The sequence below is a fragment of the Tiliqua scincoides genome, chromosome 2 (genome assembly GCF_035046505.1).
Source record: "Tiliqua scincoides isolate rTilSci1 chromosome 2, rTilSci1.hap2, whole genome shotgun sequence".
Taxonomy (NCBI): domain Eukaryota; kingdom Metazoa; phylum Chordata; class Lepidosauria; order Squamata; family Scincidae; genus Tiliqua; species Tiliqua scincoides.
Window position 1 is genome coordinate 123,043,537 of NC_089822.1, and position 11,045 is coordinate 123,054,581.

The window sequence follows — 11,045 nt, forward strand, 5'->3', positions numbered from 1 at the left end:
TCCACGTGCTCCGATGACAATGGGGACCACTCTGGCAAGTATTGTCCAGAGTCATGTGACTTCAATGGCCAGGACTCACTTTTTCCTGGTTCTTTTTCATCGACTCCGGCATCTCCAGGAAATGCAATATCAACTGGCCGGATGTTTCAATTTTCTGTTATTGTTATACCAGGTGTATTATGTTCAAAGTTTCGGTCCATTTGAATTTTATTATTGTTGTTCTTCTCAGTGGTGCCACAGCCCACCAGATGTTTGGACTGGGATTTTTGGGTGCTCACTCGTTTGAATTCTACGCAAGAACTGGGATGGTATCACCATATTGATGTTCCTAGCACTGCAGCTCATTGCACTTGTTCAAGTATTACCTTGTCAGTGCCTATACTGGTGAGATATTTCTTCAGGGCCTTGGGGATTGCGCCTAGTGCACTGATGACAATAGGGATGCTTGTTGTTTTCTTTCCCCAAAGGCACTGTATTTCAATTTCCAGGTCTTGTGATCTTTTCCAATTGTTTCTTCTCAATTTGATTATCTCCTGGAGTGGCCACATCAATAGGCATCACTGGCTTCTTCTCAAGCACCATTATACCTGGCGTGCCCTGTTCCAATTTGGTATCTGTCTGGATTTTGAAGTCCCACAAGATTTTGACCTGCTCATTTTCTACCTCCTTTTCAGGCATATTCTCCCACCATTTCTTTACTGATGTTATTCCATATTTCTTGCACAGGTTCCAGTGGAGCAGGAGTCTTTTAAACCAAAGGTCCACGTCAGATATCTGGCATGGTGCTGAGGGCCGGAAAAAGAAATAAATTTTAAATATAAAATTTAAATAAATACATCTGAAAGCCTCAGAAAGCCAAAGGCCTTCAGATGGGCCAAAAATGTCACTTCTGATTTTTCAGGAAAAACAGGAAGTTTTTAGGTCTTTAGAAGGCATTCTAAACCCCTGCTAATTGGGTAACAGGCACTTTTTCAAGTGGGTGCTCCTTTTTTAGCAGGGGGAGAGTAACTGGCCCATCTCACCCCAGCAGTGTCTGTTCTAGTGGCTGTCTGCTGGTATTCCTTTGCATCTTTTTAGATTGTGAGCCCTTTTGAGACAGGGAGCCATTTAGTTATTCGATTTTTCTCTGTAAACCACTTTGTGAACTTTAGTTGAAAAGTGGTATATAAATACTGTTAATAATAATAATAATTCTGAAGGGGGTGCATGGCCTCCCTGGCACTCAGAACACCCTCCAGATGCAATTGGAGCACAGCTCTGGTCACATTTGGTTGAGCGGGCCAGAGGCTTTCAAGAGACCACAGGCTTGTCACGGGCCGCATCTGGTCCCTGGGCCAGGGTTTGGAGAACCCTGCCAGTGGAGCAGAGCAGGAAAATTATTGTGGTGATTTTGGTAACAATGCGGTACTGTTTTGCTGCCTCCACTTACAATGTGATCAATTGTTTCATCTTTTTCTTTACAGAGCCTACATCTGGCATCGAGATCTTTCTACTTTTGCCTTCATGACATTTGTTTGCAATGCCTGGTCTCGTGCAGCAAACATCAGTCCCTCTGTTTCTTTCTTCAGGTTTCCATGGTGCCTGTTGTTAATGTTTTTATGCCCCTTGACACCATTTTGTCAGATGGATCTGATGAAGTAGGCTCTTATCCACAAAAGCTTATGCCCACATAATTGGGTTAATCTTTAGGGGGTGAAAAACCTATTTGTGATTTTACTGCCCAGTGAGTTATTTCACATGGTCAGTTTCCTTAAGAGGAAAGAATCCAAGAATTGTATACTCCTTCTGCGATATATCTATTTATAAATAGGCTAGCTAAGGAAAAGGGAGCAACAGGGCGGTCCGGAAAAAGACTTATAGGGATGGTGGCAGTGGATATATCTAACAATTCTCTCCTGTTCAGCAGCTGACCTAGTAAAACACTGAATAGCAGGAAGGAGTGCAGAGTGTTAACTACTAGACCTTCTTCCCCTGATCAGCTTCCCTAACAACAGGGGTTCGCAAACTTCTTGGGAGTAAACCTCCCAAGATAAGTCTTTATGGGGGTGGAGAAAAAGGCAGCAACATGATCCCAGGACCATGCCACTGCAGGAGCAGGGGGAATTTTTAAAAACATAACTTGCCTCCTGCCGGGGTCTCGAGGGGTGCGGGAGCCCTGCAGAGCACTCTGCAGGTTTTCCCAGAGCTTGTAAAAAGTGAAATTAGTGATCGCAACCCACTTCTGATTTCCTTAAGGGGGCAGAAGCCAGGGCTCTCAAGGTGGGACATCACAACGCCCCAGTTTGAGAGCCACTGCCTAACAACATCATGGGGGGGGGGGAATCTCCAGGAAGTGCTTCAATCAGATTTGACAACTGTTCTGCCAGATTCCCAATCCAAGCCTCACTTAGGGAACTTATGCCCACTCTAAGCTAATTAGCTCCCCTTTCGTCCCCCAACAATGGCCCCAGTTCTCTACAGCAGTACTGCTAGACTCCACCACCAGGGTAGCTTGCCTGTTTAAACTGCAGGGACCCCTCCTCCCCGTTCCTAAGGCAGCAGTCCTTCTGGGTATAGCAGCACACCTCAGCTCTCCGCAGCCTGTTTGAGTAGTCCATTCGTCAGTCCGTTAGTCAATTGCCAGAAGGTCAGTCCACAAGGCAGAGTATCCAAGTCAAAGTCCAAAGTCAATAAGCCGAGTCACAGTCCGAGGTCAGATTCCAGGTAAGTCAGTCAAAGTGTCAAAGTCAATAAGCCATGTCAGTCTTCTCTCCAACCTGCACTCCTTCTCCAACCCACACCCCCCTTCCTGCCTCAGGTGCTCATATCCCTGAGGGCCCTATTGCCTCCAAGTGGCTGCAGCTGTGCAGCACACTCTGCTGGATGCCCAGGCCTTATCCTTAAAGGGGCCACTGCTGACACCACACCCTACCTCCTTGCCAGATCTACCGAGATTCCAATACAACAACCTTGTTTGTTAGCTTCCCCTCTGCTTTTACTCTTCTGTATTCCTCCCCTCCTTTTGTTTTCTCCCCCAGTAACTATATCAGGGGTGTCCAAAGTTTTTGGCAGGAGGGCCATATAATCTCTCTGACACTGTGTCGGGGGCTGGGGGGGGAAAGAATTAATTAACATTTCAAATTTGAATAAATTTACATATGTTTACATAAATGAATATATTAAAGATGAACTTATATGACTGGATGAAGGTCTTGCAATAGCTCAAGGCCTATAAAAGGCCTTGCACAAAGCAAGGCTGGCCTTTCCTTTTCTGCCGCTACTGCATCACAGATGTGAAACAAGCAGTGGAGGGAGCCCTCATCCCACAGCTCACGCGAGAGGTCAAACAGTTGCCCTCACGCTGAGAGCAGTTGCATCGGGCCAGTGTGGGCTCCAACAAATCACCAGGGCCAGAGGCTCATTGGAGACTGGGAGCTCCCTGAGGGCCGCATTGAGAGACCTTGAGGGCCACAAGTGGCCCCAGGGCCGGGATTTGGGCACCCCTGATCTATATGACTGTAAGCTCTTTGGGGCAAGTGTTTCTTGTGTTCTTTTGTGATGAGTTGTGTTCTTCTGTGAAGCACATTTTACTCCTACATACAGCATCCACCTATCTGACCCCACTTGACTTTTTTCCCTCCTTTTTTCTCTGTACCATCTGTTGTCATTTCATATATCCCTGCTTGACTTCTCTCTTCTCATCTGTCTAAGCTGATACCATCACCATGGAATCTGAGCTGCATTAACATCCCCTTAACAGCAGCAGCTGATAAAGAATACCACAGTTTCTCCCTCTCCCTTTTTTCATGTCATTCAGCCTGCTCCTTTGTGTCCCATTACGCTCAATGGGATTTACTCCTGGGTGAGTGTGCATACAATTGCAGCCTTAATGGCACTTCCGCTCAGAAACATTAGAATTCATTCAATGACTCTCTGGAGAATGGAGGGTGGATTTCCAATCAGACTCCAAGAATGTGCTGCCATCGAAATGAATTTTATTTCAGCAATGGATTGTGAGTCTGGAAAGACTCCAACCAGGCCATGATGAGACCAGAGTCTTGTTCCACAAGAGTGATAGTTTTTGCTCTTGGGACAATTGCAGAAATCTTTGATCCCCACAGAAAGCAAGGAGTTGTCTGCAGACAGTACAAGGCAGAGTCTTGCTTACTTAACGGTAGCATATTTCTTCAAGACAAGCTTGAAAATAGCCTTTCAAGTGACTCCAGGCTCTGCCTAGAAATGGAATTAAGCTCCACAGTAGGGATAGAACCAAAAGTCACCATGGTTGGCAACCTTCAGTCTCGAAAGACTATGGTATAAGCCTACAGCACCCGGTATTCCCAAGCGGTCTCCCATCCAAGTACTAACCAGGCCTAACCCTGCTTAGCTTCCAAGATCAGACATGTGCAGGGTAACAGCAAAATCCAGTGTGTATGCACCGCAAAAGCCCAAGAAGAAGATGCCCTGAGAGTTCATGTCTTGCATACCCATCCCATCCCTCCTCCAGGGAGCTCAAAATGGCATACGTGGTACCCTCCCAGGGATAGGCTGAAAAAGTAACCCAATGAGGTTTGTGACCATGAGAGGATTGAAACCTGGACTTGCTCTTGTGGGGGGACAGTCTGCCCCCACAACATTCAGGCCAGCTCTAGCCCAAACGGTGTTCCAGCTGAGTATCATCTTTGAACCCACCCACCCCCCATTTATTGACCTTTTGAATTACTCAGGGTTTTTAAAATTGCATTTGCTGCTCCTTTTATTACTTCAGTGCATGATTGGTGTGCGGGATGTATCTTTGTCATATAAGCTGCTCAATTTGCATGCGTGGATCTGTACATCTATATTCATGCGTGCTTTGAACGCCTCTTTTAGAGGGGGAAGACAGAGTATGAATATTTTAATAAAATAATAAATTAGCAAATAGATGTCATTTATCCTCTCAACACTTTTCCACATCATTTAACCTGATCTTTTGCATGCTTACTCCAAAGTCTCACAAAGTACAATGGGATTTACTCCTGGGTAAATGTGCATACAATTGCAGCCTTTATAGCTGTTCTTTTTTAAAAAAAAAAATTTGGAGCATTTAAATTTGAAGAGTAATTGAAATTCCTGCTGCCCTTGGTGGTTGTCGGGGTATCTTGCTCCTTAATCCACTCCCAACTCCTGCTGCAGTGGTTTAAGTGTTAAGCAAGGGTCTATGGGGAGGGGGAGTAATCACTAAAACCTGCACTATGACATAGGGAGGGCTCTTAAGCAGGATGGAAAGGCGGGGTACAAATCTCTAAAATAAATAAAATAAATGGGGAGAGATAACAATTTCCCAGGAATTTACTATCAGGGTTAATTATTTATTTAAACTTATATACCACCTTTTGTCCTAAAACATCAAGGTGGTTTTTAATCAGAGGCAGGGGACAAAATTCATTTTTCAGGATTTAAGAAAATTGCCAGTGTTTCAACTGGCCTTGGTAGGTGTGCCTTTTATGGATAGCTTGGCCTGTAAGAATTAGCAGATGATAATGTTCATCTCTATGCTATGAAAAGCTTTGCATAGTGATTTCTGCCTATCAACAAACTAGAGATGAAGGCATAAGAACAGGCCAGGCCAGGTTTGGCCCCTTGACAACTGGTTCCTCTACCAGTTATTAGGATAGGAATGTACACATCTCAGCAGCAACCCTCTGCTGTTTCCCATGAAATTCATTGGAACTTTTCATGTTGCTGCCATCTTTAAACAGATTGTGCATGAACTCAAGGAGAGGAAGCAGAAGAATGGGGTGAAATAGATGGACAGAGAAGACAAGACTGTTAAAAAAGAAAAAAAGAAAAACTGTTTTTAAAAGGCAGTAGCATAGGAAAGGTGGCAGTAGTCGCAGTGAAGCTGTAAGGCCTTCCTGGCAACAGGGAGAGATCAGATGACATTGGTTTGAATCAGAGGCTGTTGAGACAGGTAGTATTTTTGAAAAGAGTTAAAACGCAGTCTGAGAGACACTCGGCTTCCCACTGTGCGCACACACATTTCTTTTGTCATAATGTTGCCTCTGGTAAACAGGCTTTGCAGGTTTTTATAACTCTACCACCTGCAAGACCTGTTGAGCCAAGGCAAAAGCAGGATTAGAACAGCCACCAGGACTCCTTTCAACCTTCCATACAAACCATCATCTGTCTCCAGTTTGACTCTTCTTTCTGAGCTTGCACAACTGGTGGTGGCAAGCCCAAGTTCATAATGGGCAAAGCATTCCTAACATTCACATTTAAATGGAGTGCTGGCTGGATGTATTCGGAAGGAGGCGTGGACTGCTCCACCACAAATGGCGTAAAAGACAGAGGCTTTGCTATAGATGGATCTTAAGCAGTAACCCTCATGACAGGAGCCAGAGAGCTGGAGCCAATTGTCAGGACATGCCTGACACATGATGACTCATTCAGCTTTTGAAAGGAACACAAGGTCACAACCTCCATGTTACCACCTATCCGATGGGCTGTAATTTACAGGGTCCTTGGCATGTAGTCATCAGTGCACATTTTGGGCAGTGTGCCAATAATGTGTTGTCCCTTGTGAAGTCCAGGAGCGCCCTTCAGAGCAGAACAGCAGCTCCATTGTTGCAGCTGATACAATCTCTCTCCTTTTTTGGCCATCCTTCTTTCCATCTAGTGGGTGAAGCCAGGGAACCATCTGAATTTTGGCAGCCACTCCCTCTTTGAATAGACTCACGGGATCCAAATGCCTATAAAGCAAGAGGAATGCTCCTCTTGCAAAAGTGCACTTGGTCTTGGGAAAGCTTCAGAAAGCCAAAGCTCAGGAACGCTTGTACAAAGGAACCAAGGCACAGCCAGTCCTGCAGGGATTGTGGAGAGGTCATCACCTTCCCTTTAGACATCACCTGGTTCTCCGTGACTTTTCAATGAGAGCATTTCTCTGACAAGGACACCCAGTGTACTCCCAATGACCTATCCTGATTAACCACACAATCCGAAGGTGCTCTCTGGTCTGTCCAGGGGATTGCAGACAGACCATAGAATAAAGAGCAAGGCAGCCAATGCATTTGTCTGAACCCGTTAGGGGCGTAAGGAGGAATGAAACATCAGACCACAAAGGCATGTTTCCTAAATGCATGTTCTCTGGCTGGTGCAAAGGCAGGGCCTTCGTGCGTCTTTGAAGCCACCGTTTGCCCTCAAGATTCATTTGTACATTTCAGAATTTTCCAGCATTTCCTACCAGGCTTCGAAAATGTTAAGAATGACTGGCAAATATCAACATTCACCACATTACTGATATCACATTTCTGTGATAACGCTGTAGCGGGCATATATTTACCAGAGAGGTGATGTACCATATGGCCTCGGACTATTTTAAGAAGTACTTTCCTCTGAGTAGAGGGTCCAAGGTCCCTTCCAACTTTAACATGCTATAGCCACTTTCCTGGTAGTAAGTCCCACTGAATACAGTGAGACGCACCCTTGAGTAGACAGAAGAACTTTTTCTTGCGCTTCCCAGCAACTTGCGATGCAAAACACGGCATTGATCTCTATATATGGATAATATACTGAAACGACACTGAACCCCCCTCTGAGCTCAGATGGTTGGTGATAAACAAATACACTCAGTAATTAAAACCATCAATCGTTCCTGGCCTTGGTTGCCTGCATTTGGATCATAGCAGTTTCTATTCAGGGCTGACAGGCTGGGGGTTGCAGAACATCATCAAACCAAGCAGTCAATCTTTGTAGGAGTCTCTCTTGAATATTTCATTGGATGCACATCAAATTAATTGTTCTTTGCAGACTGACTTAAGCGTCTCAGAACTAAGCAAGAAGAGCAGTCCTAAATCCTCCTTTACTCTTAGCAATAGGGCTGGATGGATTGCTAGGTAGGTAGGTAGAGATCCCATTGATCTCTACTGCCTCTTTGTTGAATGTCTTTAACCCGCTGCAAAGTTCATCTTAAACCTTTGCCCCTGTTACTGCCCAGCCGGTCTCTTCAGAGTTCAGGCAGATCAGCTCCTGCAAGGATCTCTCAGTAAATGTCACTCAACTGAGAGTGAAAAGCATTTCTATCTTTTGATTAATTTATTTTTAAATAATGGCTGATCCAGATTGGAGGAGCAATATGCAAGGGGGGGGGCTCATCCTTCCTCTATCCCCAGGCTGTTTTCCTAGTAAAAATGTTTTTACCCCCAAAGCTGCTATTTGTGTCCATATGTGTTTTCTTCCCAGGGCAAATAGCACAATTTTTATTGAGCAAATGGCATAGTCCTCCTCCTATGTTACAGTCAATCCAGGATCCCCAATAGCTATTTTAAAAAGAGAAAAAAAGCAATGCAATGATACATTTTTGGGGGTCATTAGTTAAGCCGAAGTGGTGTAGCAAGTGCCTCATCTTTGGCCGTACCCATCTGCTTCCTGTTCCTGTGAGCTAAGCTTACTATGCCAAGTCAGGCTCCTTTGTTCTGAGCTTGGGCCAGGCTCATTGGCTGCGCTCTGCTCCAAAGCAACTCAGCCACACAAAATCCTATCGGTCCCTAGCACCGCTGGAAGTGTTCCAGCGACACTAGGCGCTTCTCAGCTGTTGCAAATGGCAACAGGCTAGAGTGTGCGGCCTAGCCGCCACTACAGCTGGCTCTACGTGCCAGCAGCCTCCGGATGGCCGCTGGCGCAGATAAGTGTGCACAGGGCTGGGGTGAACAGGGCAGGAACAGCAATGAGGGCAGACTGGGACCAGGAAAGGGGCTGATTCAGCAGCAGTGGAGGACTTCCTCGTCCTCAGCCATGTTGGCAGCCGCTCAGCTTGTCCGCCACCTCGCCGCACCTGCCCTCCACGGCCTGGGCCCGAGGGCGTCCCCCGCAGTGGCATCTGCTGTACGCTGCTATTCTCATGGGTCGCATGAATCAGATGAAGAGTTTGATGCTCGCTGGTTGACTTACTTCAACAAACCAGATATTGATGGCTGGGAGCTAAGAAAAGGTATGAACACACTGGTTGGCTATGACCTGTTTCCAGAACCAAAAATCATTGACGCTGCTTTGAGGGCATGCAGACGACTAAACGACTTTGCTAGTGCTGTTCGTATCTTAGAAGTTGTAAAGGACAAAGCAGGCCCTCACAAGGAAATTTATCCATATGTTATCCAGGAACTTAGACCAACTTTGAATGAATTGGGAGTCTCAACTCCAGAGGAACTTGGCCTGGACAAAGAGTAGACATTGCTGATGAGCTTCCCATGGCTTTATTGTTAATGCTACCTGATTGTACAACAATTGCCTGGGTACAGATGTTACAGCAGCAGTGGAGTCTGCTCAATCCAAACTTTCCCAGCCTCAATCCCCCACCCGGGTCCATGTGGACTTGTGCCTATTATGGAGCTGGCGCAGGTCCAAGTAGGCCTGGTGGCCTGGCCTAGGCTTACCCAGGGCCCAGGGCTGGGGAACAAATGTTCCCTTACCCAAAACACCCCCTGGGATTTTACAGGCTCAGCGCTAGTGCTGCTGCATCACTGCATGGGGAGTTAAAACTGGGCTGCCCACCTGGGCACTCCTCGCCATCCCACAGGAGATGTTCAGTGTTGCTGAACTGTTAGGGGGCAGTACTGATCGAGGACGATCAGTACAGTGCCACCGGGGTCAGTGCTCTCACAGCATTCCTGATTTATTCATCCAGGAATATCCATCAATATCAGGGCCCATTCATTTATTTTCAGGAAAAACCCTAATGGGATCAGGCAGCACTTAAATGACTTTACATATGAGAAAGGCAGTGTTGACGTGTCTGAAGTCCAAACCACTGCTCAAGCAGAGGGAGAGAGATTTCTCTGTGAATTTCCCTCTTGGTAGCAACAAATCAGATTCGGGTGTCATCTTTGCTTTGAGCTAAAAAAGCCAAAGCTGTTAGGACAAATGGTTGTTAACTTCCTGTTTGCTCTCTGTAAGTATCACAGCAGATGCAATGCAAATAAATAAAAGGATACCTCTGAAAACGAGCTTGCTCTCTCTCTTTAGCTAAACTCTACTTGAGTGCCTGAAAATGGAGGTGGCTAAGTCTCTGCATAGACATCCAGTGTCTAACTTTGTTTGCATTGACTGCTTTTCACATGGCCCATTATGGGAGCTCACAGCTGGTGGCAGATAGAGTGTCAAATTCATTTCCTCTGCACAGAAGCTGCTATATTTTGTGAAGCCACAATGTGGTCAGGGCTCCCATGAGAAGCCCTCCTGGGGTCCCAGGACGTGATGGGCAGAAATTCAACAGCCTGGAGACATAGTGAGGAGGGAACCTTTGCCCATTGTCAACATGCAGCTGTAAAAAGGCAAAGGAGCCCCGGATGGTAGGAAAAAGTGTAGCAGCCTCATATGATGTAGCAAGAATGCACAACTACAACTTTGGTTATTGGCAAACCAATTAGATGAGCTCTTTGCTATAAGAAGGGCCCACATGGACTAGGAAAACAGGTGCCGTGATTCAGTCCATAGAGAGCTCTCAGGTGATCTTTGTTCTGATATTCTCGTCGTCCTTTGCTCCCAAAGTCTTGAAAAAGCAAGCAGGAATTATTGCAGTTCTAACCTCCCTCCATTTCTCCTGTAGAATATTTATTTTGGTTTTGATGGATCCGACACAAGGTCTGATGGAAACCGAGCTGTTTCCTCATTTTGCTGCCAACTGGGAATATTTTGCTGCCAAGTAGGGTTGTGGATCAACTTAGCCATGGGCTCCGTTCTTGTTCTTCAGAAGCTTAGCCCTGGACTATGTGAAGTAATGTTAGGGTATCTAACCACGTGCAGGGTGCTTCATCCTGAGAAACCTCCCCCAAAGGCAAAGTCTTTCAGGGCAAGACAACGTGCTCTCTTTCACTTTAGTTCCTGCACCTCTTTAAGATAACTGTTTCCAGCTATCATAGAGGGGGCATTCATGGAGCTGGGCAAGATTCCTGATGCTGCTTCTGCAACTCTGTGAGCGCATCTTTCTTAAATCTGATGATTTCCAGTCTAGACCATTGGACGCCATCTGTATGCGCAGAAGCGTCCTGCTGATGTGCATGTGTGCATCAGGTTTGTCTCCTCTTGGCTGC

The 11,045-nt window shown here is 46.0% G+C and overlaps 1 pseudogene; it reads left to right on the forward strand.

The window, feature by feature from the left end:
- Positions 1-8,625: 8,625 nt before the first annotated feature.
- On the forward strand, positions 8,626-9,183 carry LOC136638771 (cytochrome c oxidase subunit 5A, mitochondrial pseudogene; annotated as a pseudogene).
- The last annotated feature ends 1,862 nt before the right edge of the window (positions 9,184-11,045 follow it).